The sequence below is a fragment of the Molothrus aeneus genome, chromosome 6 (assembly GCF_037042795.1).
Source record: "Molothrus aeneus isolate 106 chromosome 6, BPBGC_Maene_1.0, whole genome shotgun sequence".
Lineage (NCBI taxonomy): Eukaryota > Metazoa > Chordata > Aves > Passeriformes > Icteridae > Molothrus > Molothrus aeneus.
Window position 1 is genome coordinate 54,288,751 of NC_089651.1, and position 14,110 is coordinate 54,302,860.

Sequence of the window (14,110 nt, forward strand, 5' to 3'; positions counted from 1 at the left end):
GCCCTTTGCAAAACATTTCATCAGTTATTTCCCCCCTCCATGATTTTCCCTGCCAGGTTTTCTCTGGATGGCAAAGCTGAGTGGCTTTGTCTGAAATCAGAACTGACTCATGCCTATAGGACACAGCACTTCTGACCCACGAAGGGGGTCACTTTTCCACCAAATTCTCTCCACTTGGTTGTCAATATTTAGCTTAACTCCATTGTTTCATTGCTTATCTCTGGAGCTGATGTGTTTTACTAATGGAAAAGGCATTCCTTCTCTTCTGCTGAATTGGGTGGCCCACTGTGCCCATCTGAAGCACCAGGAGATGTTAAACTTGTACTGACTTTAGTTTTAGGCTGTATCTGACTGGGTGTTTACATGGTGATACACTAAAAATCTGTGCAAAATGCTCAAATACTAGCTTTCCTAGCCCAGCGCAAAGTACAAGATTCACACGTTGTAATAGGCTATCCCGGGAACCGGTTGAGTCACTGTCCCTGGAGGTATTTAAAAGACATGTCGATGTGGCACTCGGGGATGTGGTTTAGTGGTGGGCTTGGCAATGATAGGTTAACGCTTGGACTCGATGATCTTAAAGGTAATTTCCAACCCGATTGATGCCATGCTTCTGTGTTAAAAGTGAAGCGCTAACATTGCAGAGACCAGGGTGCCGGGTCCCTAGAGGAGGGTGCCGGATCCCTTGGCTCTCTGACCGCCTGGGCAGCCTGTCCCCAGCTTTCGTGATTCCCCTCTGATCTCCCAGCCCCGGGCCGCGGATCCAAACCCCAGGGCCGGACTGCGAGGGTCCCCGGGCCGGGCGGGGGCTGCACCCTCACACCGGGGCCGCTCAGGCTGCCGGACGGCTGCGGGGCAGCGCTCGGCTCCAGGATGCCCACGGGACACGGGAGGAACGGACACACACTGGGGAGCCCCCGGGACGGGCAGCACCTTCTGCGGCGAGCGGGACGCAGCATTGGCTCCGCGGGGAGCTCTTCCCCCGGGGATGATCCGCCAGGGCGAGACCAGGACAGGCAGCGGGGCTGCTGAGGGAATCCACGCAGCAGAACAGAGCTCTGGGGCGGCGCGGCGGAACCCCCGCCCGGCAGGCGACAAACTTCCCCGGCGGGCCCGGTCCGGACCCCCCGCCCCGCCCGCGCCCCGCCCCGGAACCGGGCGCGGCTCCCGCGGGCGGGCAGAGCCCGGCGGCTGCGGGCGGAGGGGCTGCCGTGAGGGGCTGCCGTGAGGGGCGCTGCCCGCAGCAGGGCCGGGGGCCGTGAGGGGCGCTGCCCGCAGCAGGGTCGGTGCGTCCCCGCCGCAGGAAAGCCGCCGCGGTAAGGCCGAGCTCCGCCGGGGGCTCCGCGGGAGCTCCGCGGGAGCGGGGTCCTCTGGGTCGGGAGAAGTTGGGCTAAACCCCCTCCCGGGGCTGGGCATCCCCCGTGCCCCGCTGCCGGCCGCTGGGACCGGCCGGTGTCCGCGGAGCAAGGAGCTCAGCGGGCCGGAGCTGCACTCTCACACCGGGTGAGGGATGCACCGGAGGGATGCTGAGCGCAGGGGGATGGAGGCGCGACAGCGGCAGGGAGGTGTAGGTGGGACCCAGTTCGGGCTGCAGGTGCGGCAGCATCGCTGGGACGGGCCCCGCTGCCGCTCTGAGGGTACACGGGAGAGGCGGGAGCCGGTCCGGGCTGCGGATGCAACAGCGCGGGGTATTCATAGGCGGGATGGAGTCCGGATTGCAGGTGCGAGAGTGGAGCACACAGGTGGGAGCGGGTCCCACTGCAGCCGCAGACACACCGTGCGAGGGCTCGGGTGTTGGTATTGTCGCTGCTGGATGTCCTTCGGATGGCGGGTGCAGACACACGGGGTACGGGTGCGATGTGGTCCCGATTGCACGTGTAGGTGCAACGTGGTGCGGGGTTGCAGGCGTGATGGCAGCGGGATGTGGTCCTGCTGTGCCTGGGGCTGGCAGAGCATCTCCCAGCACAGAGTGGATGGATGGCGTGCCTGCGTCTGCGCTGGGCCACTTTCAGGCTTTTATTTTGACGGATTCTGTTCTGTTATCCAGTGGTTTTCAGACAAGGTCTCCCAAGTCCTGCCCGGTTTTCCCACATAGTTCTCTCCAGCCTCATCCTCCCTTTTGCTCAATAACTCTGCAGTGATTAAATGGCTTCTTGCAACATCGGTATACAGAGCTGAATTCCAGAGCTCGTGGGCGGGGAAGGAGTGCTCAGACATACTGATTTTAGAAAAAATACCCCAAAACGGTGCTCGCGGTTGTCCCTCTCTGTACCAGATCAGCACTGTGAACTGTACATTCTTTTTTTGGATTCTTAAGACTGAAGAATTTCTCCGGGTAAACACAGTGCAAAACACCTCAGGCTCCCTGGTAGACTGCAAGGAAACTTCTGGCTTGAGTTAGTTGAAAAGGAAAGTTGGAGTCAGCAGAGTTACAGTAAGGTTGCCATCGTCCTACTGAACTTGCTCAGAATTTGGGCTGTCTGGCCACTAATCTCGTTTCTCTTCCATCCACTTAAGCTTATTTTTCCACTAAACAGAGGCTGCCAAAACCAGAGGGCTGGGGGGAAGGGATTGCAAGAATCTGTGAGGATATGAGATTTTTTTTTTGTCCTGTTATAAGTTAATAATCCCATTCTAGGCTGTCATCCAAAAATATTGCTGAAAAAATGCAAGCAGTGTACAAGACCCATTGTATAAAAGATAATCTAAATGTAGGACAGGAAGAGACCTGGCAGGTCAGCAAATCTAAACACAGAATGATATTATGCTGTATTGCACATGACTGTAATTCATTTATTGCCAGCCTTCTGGGAAAAGGAAATTTCACACCTTAATAGAACTGATATTATAACCCTTTCTCCAATATATGGCTTTCTCTTACTTTGTATTTGCACTGTGACTGCTTCGTTCTCCCTGCCTGGTGCTTTTCTCTTATCAGTGCAGAAATAGGAGTTGCACTCTTTACTGTGCAATGCCAAACAAGCTCCAACTCGCTGTCTGCTTTCATGAAGCAGGCTCCAGCGTCTGCTGATCCCTGGCAGTTGTGAGCTGGGCTTCCTAATCTCCGAGTTCCCTGTGGATGAGCAGAGCTGCAGGGCTCAGAGGTCTGTCCTGTGCCTCTCATGTTTTGACACCTTACCTAGAAATAAATCCCTCACCAGGTAGGTGCTGCAATTAACCTCCTCCTCAGGTTCCTCCTGTCCTGTGGTGGGGGGTGGGAAGCTGGGATTTTCCTCTCCAGGTGTCCATCTGACTTGTTTTCTGCTGTCAGCTCTCATCGTATTCCAGTCATTCTGTTAATCCCATTTTTATTGCATATCCCCATGTTCTGTGCTAGTTCAGAAAGTTCCCTCAGCTTTCTCCCACTTGCTCTGTGATGAAGGGAGAAGTTAAGTAGGATGGAGTCTCCCTCACTTGCAGTAGTGACCCCTGCTAGACTCAGACTGACCCCTTCCATTTCATTTTCTGTCTGATCCTTCCAGGTCTGTACCCTGTTTATTACAAATTTTTATCTTTCATTTGCAAACTTCTGATTTCACTGGACTGCACAGCAAATGGCTTCAAATGTGTTGTAAGCTGAACTTTATCCCTGTCTTGTGTGCCAGGTATGCTGAATAGTTTTCCCAGAGTAGCTGAGCAGAAAATTTTTCTTACCAAAGCAAGCTAAATTGCATTTTGTCCTTCTTTCCACCCGATTTACTTCCATGACATCAGTTATTAGATGTGGGGTTTTTCTGCAGTGATTATTCTGTTGATGAGGATATTTAATCCCACCATTGTAGCTGCAGCCAGATGTGAGTAGAAGATGGGTGAAATTCAGCAGTGAAGAGCAGCACAATGCTGCAGGTTGGGCAGTGAACAACATTCATCGAGCTGAAACAGCTGAAGGAACTTCAGACAAGCTCAGTGCTCATATCTGAGCTCAGGTTAAGCTCCCACTTGAATATCCTTGCTCTTAATATTTGCAGTAAGGTCTATCAATAATGATTCAGAGAAAATACCACTGAACCAACAAAGTCAGGTCATGGGGTCACACAGTGACACTGAACAAATCCAGCTCTGCTCAGTCCAAAATGCTGCAATTGGTAGGTGCAGATAAACATTAGGAGTTATCCCTGCTCCGTTCATTAACATTGTACATTGCTTTTTATATAATCAGGTGAAAAATACCTAAATATTTTGCAGAAGGTAGACTGCAGCATGATACCCCTCGTGTTCAGTGCATGACTACTAAAATATTATAATCCCTTTGGCATTATCCACCAAGCTGAAGTTTATTCCAGTGTTTCTCAGCATTGCCTGTGAGCAGTTTATCATGCAGTGTTCATGAGCTTGGTCTTGCACAGGCTGCCTTCATCTCCCAATGGCCAGAAAAAGCACTGAGAGCACCAAGTGAGCAAACAATCTGTATTTTAATTTTACTGAGATTTCTCCAGTCCAGTGCTGCCAACCAAAATGCTAAGAACAAATTTAGGGAAGGCAACAAGTCACATCAAATCCTGAGTTTTGACTGTCACCTTCTAAAGAAGGGCAGCTTCTTGCTCACAGGTCTGGTGTGGGGTTGTCAGACCATTCCAGAGGTTCCAGTTCTGCAGGTATGCTTTAAGGACTGGAGTGAAGCAGAAATTGGAAATGCTTAAAGAAAGCATTTGGGTGACTTTTCAGTGCCTCTCAGATTCCTTGTCAAGGGCAGGTATCCTCTGGCTCCTTTTTCCTAGGAAAAGAATAATAATGAGCAACAGCCAAGCTTTATGATTGCTACCAGATAATGTCAGTGGTAGATGAGGTGATTTTATGAAACTGAATACAGAAGAAAATAGGGTGTGGGGTTCAAGCATGAGGCCCTGAGTCATTGCCTGGCATCTACAGGAGTGCCCAAAATTAAAAGTTAGTGATTGTGTAATGTGGCAGATGAACATTTGTTGCTGCTTTGTCAGCCAGCCTTTCACATCTGCAGGAAGCATCAGGAGAACATCTAACAGCATGGTGGGTTTTCTGTTTGATGTAATGAACACATGTTGTTCATGGATTCAGCTATTTCTACTATTTTAATACCTGAGCTGACATTTCAAAGTGCTGGGAATGCTGGAGCCACAGATCAATGAGACTCTTAAGCAAACAGTAGTGTTTGCAAAAAGCTCTGTAGCATTTAATAGTGTATTTCAAGGTCTCTGAAAAAACATCTGAGCTGATAAAGGACACCAGATAAAGCCAGAAAAGACTGAGACAATGGATGAAGTCCTCATTCCATCACTGGAGTCACTCAGCTGATTCCAAAATGTTTAATGACCACAAAAGAAGCAGCTCACTTCAGAAGGGACATTGCTCCAGCACTTTGTCCAATATCACAAGAACAGACAAATGCAGAGCTGCCAAATGCTGTATGTAGTTGGTAAGGCCTGATGTTGAACTTGGCATGGTTGGAGTAATTATCACCAGGTGGTGCTACTTGGAAATGACTTCCACTTGTTATTTTTACCAGGACCATTATTCAGCTGAGGTGTGAACAGTATTAATTTTGTGGACTGTTAGAGGCCAGAGAAGGGGTTTGCTCTTTGCACTGCTGTTCCATTGGAGTCTGTGAGCAGGTGTCCTCAGTCACTCCTTGGTGCTGAGAGTTTCAGCTGATGGTTTGCATTGCTGCTCACAGGGTACCTACAGACTCTCTGACACTGGTTTCACCCCAAACCCAGCTTGCAAAGCCTTTGTTGGCTCTGCTGCTCCCAAGCTGATGGCTAATGCTAACACAGGACATCACTGGTGGCAGCTGGCCACCTTGGAACTATGTGGGTCTCCACTTTTCCAGATGGGAAAGCTGAGTCACATTTTAACAAGCAAGGACAGCAGAGGAATTTGGAGATCACTCCAGGAAAGTGTGGGAAAGGAGGCATCCTGCAACCATAAAACCTCTATATTTAGTTGTACTTTAAAATGGAAAATATTGGTGATTTTGGCATTGCAGAGGTCCAATGAGCTCCACTCCTGTTTGCTCTGCTCAGGGAGCCATGGCCACCTGTCCTACCCCTTCCCTGTGACCCCCAGAGGGAGGGACATTCCAGCCCCACTGGGGACTGCAAGGCCAGCCCTTCACTTGCAGGAGGCACAGCCAGAGGGGATGAAGGGAGGCAAGCAGCAACAGCAGAGCCCCTTCCTCTCTCCAGATCAATGAATAAGGTTGGCATCATCTTGATTGATTTATTTATTTATAATTTTGGTGAGCGGCTCTGCTTTTGCCAATGCAGCAAAGGCATAACTGTTACACTGGCTCTGTGGGTTAAGTTGCATTATTTTTAATGAGGCAGCTATCTCCATGCTGCTTCTGTTCTGCTGGCTTCCCCTTTCTGGGAGCTGTCTGCTCTTTACTTGTCCTGCTTTTCTGTTAAGTCATTGCTGAGCATGGGCTGGAAGCAGTGAGCTAAGCATTAGCTTTATTTTCTGACAGAGGCCCCAGTTGGAAACAGAAGTTCCCATAGTACAGGGCAGCAGCTTTTTGTGAGCAGTGCTTTTCTTCCCACAGCCTACCAAGTCAGACTGTGCAAATCAACTCATCCCACCATCTGGCCCAGATCAAGGTACTTCACCTAAATAAGAGGATGGCCCCTGCTGCCAAAGGATTTACTCCCAGGAGTGGGTGCAGCCCTCAGGGGCTGGATGTGCCACCCAGGGCTGCAGGAGGAGAGGCAGAGCCACAGAGCCCTCCCTGGGCCATTCCTTGTGCACTGGCTCCTCTCTTCCATCAGCACTGCAGTGCTGAGCCCGTTCCCTCTGTCCCACCAGGTCCCCTGGGGGCACAGGGTGGCTCTGGGGGGTTCTGGGGTGCAGCTCTGGGGTTTTGCCCCCCTCGCAGCCCACAGCTGTACGCCCTGGGTGGCTGCATCAGCTGTGTGAGTAAGCCTCCCTCCTGCCCCAGAAACAGCCACAATCTCCTCTGTGTGTTTCTAGCTCAGAAAAGGCTGATTCATTCTCTGAAGCAGATTAATTACTTCTGCTATTTAGAAAAGAGGAAAAAAAAAAGATAAATCCTTTAGAATTGGTCGGCTTAACTTTCAACTGTGTGCACAATGCAGTGAAGCAAATCTGCTCTGAGGCAGAGCAGAAAAGTTCACACTTCTTACAGTAAGAAATTGTAAGAATGCAATATTTGCCTGTCATGTCAGCGGTGGGCTCTGCTATTTAGAAAGTATTTATGAATGTGTCTTCTTCTTGACTTATATGACAAATGGTGCAAATGTGAGCCTGCCATGAAAGTGAACTGGGGAACAAATGTTTTTATTCCCTGATACATTTTATAACTTGCTTCCTTTCTGGTTTGTGTCATGCCTGTGTGGCAGCAGGCTCCCTGAGTAGCTCTCATCTGAAAACTGGCTGAGCTGCTCCATTTCTCCCTTGGAAGGCTGCTTTCCAAGCCTGCCTGGCTGTGCTCACTTGTTTATGCACTGATGGGCTGTAGTTTCCCATTTCAGAACAAGCTGTCCAATATTCATGAGTTATTTTATATTTACCCAGTCCTGAAGCTTCTTTTATAAGCCTGGGGATAAATTTTGGGTTTTGTTGTTTCCATTACTGGAAATGGACTGAACCTCTGCAAACATTACCAAGCCTTAAATAAGGCCTCTATTTATCTAAAAAGGAAGGGAAAGGACTAACACAAAGCTAAATTGATTTACAAGCCTGTAATTCCCAAACCCCTGTTCTGATAACACATGTAAGAAAGCAAGCCATATGTGAAGAGATGAATCACTTATAAAATTATATCCTAATATTCACTGAATATTAACTTATCAGACAAGTATAGTGATTTTCCTCTTGAAGATTAATGACAGCCACATGTTCAGCTGGCATAAAGCACTGGAACTCTTTGGACTATGCAAACCTGAGGATATGATTGAACAACTGATTGCTTTGCAAAGAACAAAACAGTATCTAAAGTGATAAGGAACAACTGAAAAAGGTAAAAATTATAATCATTAGATATCCTGCTAGTATAGCAAGGTCATTTTGACCAAGCATGAGACCTTTCCCATGATCCCCAGTTGGCTGGGCCATACTAAAATCTTTTCACATTAATACAAAGACTGGGTTGGAACTGGAAAGTCAGTATCTAGGGGGACAATTTTAGGTCCTCTCAAAACAGCTGGAAAGAGTACTGTAGCAAAATGAAAGGTTAAACCCATTAATGTTTTAGGATTACTGTGTTACAAAATATGCTCCTCAAACTTTTTTACCCAGCAGTAGAGAAAATACTCTAAAGGCATCTTTGGAGTGGATTAATGTTGAAATCATGCTAAGCCAGCCTTCTTCAAGCATTTATTTTAAACAGCTCAAATGCTTAACTTCTTGAATTAGCAGCTGAGCAGGTTCTCTCATTAGGCTTGGTAATGTTCACATTCACACGAGCGAGCAGGAAGGTACCTGGCAGTATCTGGGGCTGGTCTCTTTAATGTGTGCAATACGTGCATTAGGAATCCTGGCTGTGGTCAGCCTTATCTGAACAAAAACACTCAGGATGTTTGCATTTGGGCTGTTCAGCAGATGAGATACCAGCCCCTGTGATTCAGCAGCAGCTGAATGGAAAAGCTGATCTCGGTAGAAGGGAATCACATTTGCAACCTGTTTGGAGAACAGCTGGAAAAACACTTCCCCCTTCTGCACCATTCTGGTGTCTTCGTACCTCTGTTCAGAAGGGATATCTGTAAATATGGATCTGGGTAGCTCTTTGGCTTAGTGATGCCCTCAACCCTTTCCTCTGTGGACCTCCAGCATCAAACTGGTTTTTAGGGAGGAGCTACTGCCTGCCTGAAGATCTTCAGCCTTGTGCAGGGTTTGTGCTTGTGCTGGAAGGATACAGCTAAACCCTGGGCAGGATCTGCTGCCTCTCTCCCTCTGGGGCAGGGCTCAGAAGGTCTTTTTTCTGTAATTACATCTTTTTGCTGCTGCAGCACCAGCATGTGTACCAGGGAGCAGAGTCCAGCTGCCGTGGCACCCTTCATCCTGGCAGTGCCTAAGCAGTTCCCCTGCAGCCTTGGCACAGGTGCACTATATGTATGCAGGAAAAATAAACAATAAATATTAGCCTTCTTAGCTGTGCTTAGCAGCACATACATCCTTTAGAAACCTGTACATGGTTCTGTGCTCTGGGCAGAACTGCTGGTGCAGTTTGGGGTTTTGGCAGAGATTTTTGTCAACACCTTTCCAAATTAAACTCCAGCTTCCTGACAGTTCATGGTTAAATCTCCTCAGGTGGAAGCACCCTCCCCAAACACCCTCCCCATGTTTCCTTCTTGCAGAAACTTTCTACCAAAAGAACTGCAGAGCAAATGTTAAGGATGTTTTAAGCAGATCAACCCTATTAGATACAAAGTTCCCGGAAATATGCTACTGGCAGTAGCAGAATCTTTTATTTTTGTTATCTGAAGTATTCATCAGATATAGACTACTTCAGAAGGCTTTTTTTTTTCCCCTCCTTTTAACATCCTCCAAAGTGAATGCATTCAGCCACAAAGCAATCAGAGAGCTGGTCTGTGGCAAGAGAGCTGGAGGGATGTCAGTCTTCAAGGAGAGTAGAGAAATTCAGTAAGAGCCAGCAGCAGTCAGCTCTGCAGTCCTGTCTTGCTCCTGTGGTTTCCTGAGGATGCTCAGATGTCTCTGCTCCCCACAAGGGAGCAAACTGGCTGCTGTCACTGTGCTGTCCCAATACCTGGGAAGGTCATCATTAGTTCACCCCATTTACATCCCAGTAGCTCTTCTGGCATCTCCTGCTGCCCCCAGTGTATAAGGTCATGTTGCTGAGGCCAGAAACCTTGGGGGCAGGGGGAGGATTTGCCTCCTCCCTCAAATTTTACTTTGCTCTCTCCCTAAATTTGTATGTCTTCATCTATGCTTAATTCCCCTTGAGTGCCATTTCAGCAGTGGTCCTTCTGCTTAGCTAACTCAGAGTTCAGTTCTCAGATGAACAGAGAAATTGAATTATCCAAGTTTATTTCTCTAATTTTGCCCCTGTAGACATGTAGTTGTTATGACTGGCCCCATGGGTGCTAGAGTACCCAACAAACCCGTCGCAGAGATGCAGAGGTGAATATTGCACCTTGGATTCTTGAATAACATCTGTGCTGATGTTTAGTGATTAGAAGGGAGTGATACAAGGTATTTTAGGCAGGATCACCTAGAAACAGCCATTGCAGCAGACCTCTGGCTGGCACAGGTCTCCCTGCCAGCCCAAAATGAGCTGGGCGTTCCCTTTCCAAAACCCTTGACATGACTTCCTTGAAAAGACACTGGCATAGGAATAAATTAGTCACAGAAACGTAGAGCAGTGAGAAGACACTGATTGCTGTAATTAGGAATAATCTAATTCCTAAAGGCAAATGGGTTGTATTTATGTCTGTTTAATTGGATTCCTGCATTTTGTGGGCAGGCCATGTGGGCAGTCAAGCCATTGCTCTGTGATTCTGAGGCAGCAGAGTGATACTCAAAAAGTAAAGGGTCTCTGCTCTACTTGACCTAGTATGGAACTAAACTCTTAGTTCTTGATGTAATCTGTTTGATTTTGGTGTAGTTACTATTCAGAGGACCACCAAATCATCTGCTAGAAAATTGGGGTAAAATTGGGCTGATTGGCTGGGGGAAAACCATTTGGCCCTCTCTCTGAGAAACTTGGAAGTTCATGTCCATGTGGCCTGCAGAGGAACAGTGCAGCCTCAGAGTGGTTTTCCTGCTTTTCAGCCCAATTTCTCCACTTCTGCTTTCTTTGCTTTTGGGTTTTTTGGGGTTTTTTTGTGGGGTTTTGTTGGGTGGGGTTTTTTTGTGTCGGAAGTGATGGAACCTTTCTCAAAGGAGAAACATTTCTGTAATTTCTTGGATCCAGGCTTCAGATGAAACCCGATGGACCCTGATTGATAACCTTTTACATTGCTTCCATGGCTTTCAAGGACAGGAATTTGCACCATCACAATCCTTTCTTTGCAGGATTATTTTTTCTCTTAAATTTTATTTTTTCCCCTAAAACCGGCTGTGAGCCTGGTCCTGCTCCCAAGAACCAGATTAGTGACTAATCTTTTGAGGCCTTGGGGATTACACTTCAGGACTGCATGAAATGTAAAGGGACATTCATTTGCTGCTGTAAAACCCATCCTGAATTAACAATAGTCTCGGATTGTATGGCCACACCCCCAGAGTGTTTCCTATGGCAGGATGGGGAATTGTGCAGGGTCATTTCCTTGGACATTGCATTGTTATGGTGAAACTGTTTTAGTTAAAAAGCAACTGGGCAGTTAGGGTTCTTAAAGGCCAACTGAATTTGGACCAAGGGGCAGACAGATCAGTGTATTTCTGATACTGGTGGAGTCGTGCTCATGTACACAAGGCTTGAGTTTCCCACCTAAGGCAGGAAGACTCTTGATGTGGGTTCCAACTTTTGATCTGGGAGGTTCAGTTCAGGGTAGAACCTCACAGAAGCCTAACTGCTACCCCTGAGCCAGGCAGGAGGCTTATGCTGAAATGGGCCATGTTGAAATATTCACAATTTAATAATGACTGGGTTTCAGTTAACACCTCCCAAGAGGCTGAGTGGATGCATTTTGCAGCTGTGGCTCACAAACTAGCTTTCACATTAAATATCAGCCAGAAAGGCACAGAGATGTTTTCTGTAAAAAAAAGCTTTTAATGTCTTCAGAGCCTGCTCAGCCCGTAAAAGCTGGGCTGAAGCTCAGCAGGACCTTAGTGGTGCCCAATGGGAGCAGAATTCTTGTCACTGAGCCCCTTTCCAGGGGACACTGCCTGAGCTCCCAGCCTTTGCTGTGTGGCCCCTCTCCTAGGGTCAGAGACATCCTCAATATTTTAAGCTGTCCTGGTTCTTCCAGCATTGCAAACACCCCTGAGGTCTTGCACTGTTTAAAGCTCTGGTGCCACAAAGGCAGAAAACCCAGCTCAGCTTATGCAAGAGGCAAGGGGCTGTCCCCACCCACAGCTGTGCTCTCCATCCCACCCCCTGACCACCCTGCATCCTCTTTTTCCTTCTCATTGTTCTTCCTTTTCTTTGACAGATCATTGCCCTGCTTTGGTCATTTCCTTGCTTTGAGTCACCCCATGCCAGGAGTGCTTTCTCATATTGGGACACAGACATGGAGTGGGGGCAAGGCTCCCACCTTCCCAGCCCACGGGGAGTGACCGCAGCCAGCCACCAGCACAGGGTGAATGAGGGTGACAAATGACATGCAAATGCCTTCCCTGGAGGATACAGAAAAGTCACTTCCTTGCACCTTTCTGGAGAGTGATATTTGCATCCTATCAGACACTGACATCCTGTTGAACTTTCTTAGAGTGTGTGAATTATAAAAATACTCTTTGGGGATTTACAGTGTGTTGACTGAAGGTTGCTTGATGAGAGAAGGAGAAAAGGAGCTGGCTGGGGAAGGGAGGGATCACACAACTGGTTGAGAAGTATCCTTCCGTGTGGGAGAGACAATGGAATAATTTGGCTTCAGCTCTGAGGTAGGAATTCTTCCCTCTGACAGTTTTCTCTGTCCTCTTGGCATCCTGGGGAGGTTTTTAAATACATCAACAACAACAAAAAAAAGGCTATAAAAGGGTTTTGGCTGTCATATCTGCTTGTGTGACAGCTTCCCACAGAGCAGAAGCCAGGAGTCTTAGAAAGTTACCACTGCACTGTCCATGTTGCTGGGTAACAGTTTCTGCTCCTCACATGACCCCAAAGGATAATAATAAGTTGCATCCCAGAATGCTGAATGGTGCTGAAATCGCTGGCAGATGGAGCTGCTGCCCCTGCTTGAGTGTGTGGGCGCTGGAGCAGGGGAATCTCCAGACCCTCCTTGTTCCCATCAGAGTTTTCATGGGACCTGGACCCGAGTCCCATTCCTTTCTGGCTGGAGCCAGGATCCCCCTCGGGCTCCCATGGGCCTGCTACAGCAGCAGTGGGGAAGGACTGGAGTGAGCCACCGGTGGCCCCATTTGGTGCAGAACTGGGGGCTGGCACCCTCTGCATGGGGCCAGAGCTGGCCACCACCTCACATCCCTCCAGGGTGGAACCTGTGTGCCTGCCAGGGGCTGTGGTAGCACCTGAGGGTGCCCTGGGTTTGTACCCACCATGAAAAGCCTCTGATACTGGTTTGTCTGACTCACACAGATAAGCCACTTTCCCCCCTCCAGTGGCAGTGGCCATTACAGAAACCAAATCTGACAGCTGCATCAGTCTGGTTTAAACCTGGCTCACCGCCTTAAGGGAAGTGATTATTGTGTCTTTACACTTAGAGTAACAAAGAGTGGTTTCCAACCCATTTGAAGCTAAGCTCGTGGAACCTCTTACATAAATAAGGGTTTAGAGGCCACTGAAGATCCTGACATAAGTGTCCTTGAGTTTGATTTGTTTGTGGACCTGTAGCAGCCCAGTGAGAAATGTGTTTATTTACTGAGGAAGAAGTCATTGGCAATCTTTTTTTCTTTGGTTAAACCTGGTGTAACTCCACTGCTAGCAGTACATATTGAATGGACACATTTAGCCATTTTGTGAGGCATCACACAATAGTGTAGTCTGTAGTTGCCCAGGAGAGAAAAGCTGTGCTGGCACACAGCATCCTGATGGTGGTGAATGGGACTGAATCAGAACAACATGTTTTTCCTTTATTTGTGAAAGAAATAAAGGAAATACTGGCAAAATACATACCAATTTATACCAGTATGGCCACTCTTTGTCTGTGCATTGAAATCCTTTTCTGGGAATTTGCAGAAGCCGTTGCCAGCCCTGTGCCAGGCCCAGTCAGAGTGTGGATGGCACAGTTCCTGCCCACAGCTGCAGCAGGGTGTGTGTCCATGTTCCCTCATTTCCTAAAGACAAAATATTCCCCATAATGGTTTGCAGCACTGCTGAGGCCACAGCTGACCTGGCTATGTTGTGAGAGCTCCTGTAGGCTGTGCCAAAGCAAAGCACAGTGTGCCAGAGACCTTTTTCAGTACTGAAGAGCAAGAGTGGGCACTCATTCCAAAACTTTTCATTTTTTTGATCGTAAATCACACATTCTGGCTTCTGATACAGGTGATCTAGAGAATATGTAGATCTAAAGACTGCTGAGGCTGCTGGCCATGGCAGCAGAAGGAT

The 14,110-nt window shown here is 48.1% G+C and overlaps 1 protein-coding gene across 3 annotated transcripts in view; it reads left to right on the forward strand.

The window, feature by feature from the left end:
• The first annotated feature begins 1,202 nt into the window (after window positions 1–1,202).
• Window positions 1,203–14,110, forward strand: part of INF2 (inverted formin 2) — a 42,547-nt gene continuing 29,639 nt past the window's right edge. For all 3 annotated transcript variants that reach the window (XM_066551730.1, XM_066551732.1, XM_066551733.1), the window contains exon 1: window positions 1,203–1,316. The gene's annotated coding sequence lies outside the window, so the exon portion shown is untranslated. The remainder of the gene's footprint in view (window positions 1,317–14,110) is intronic.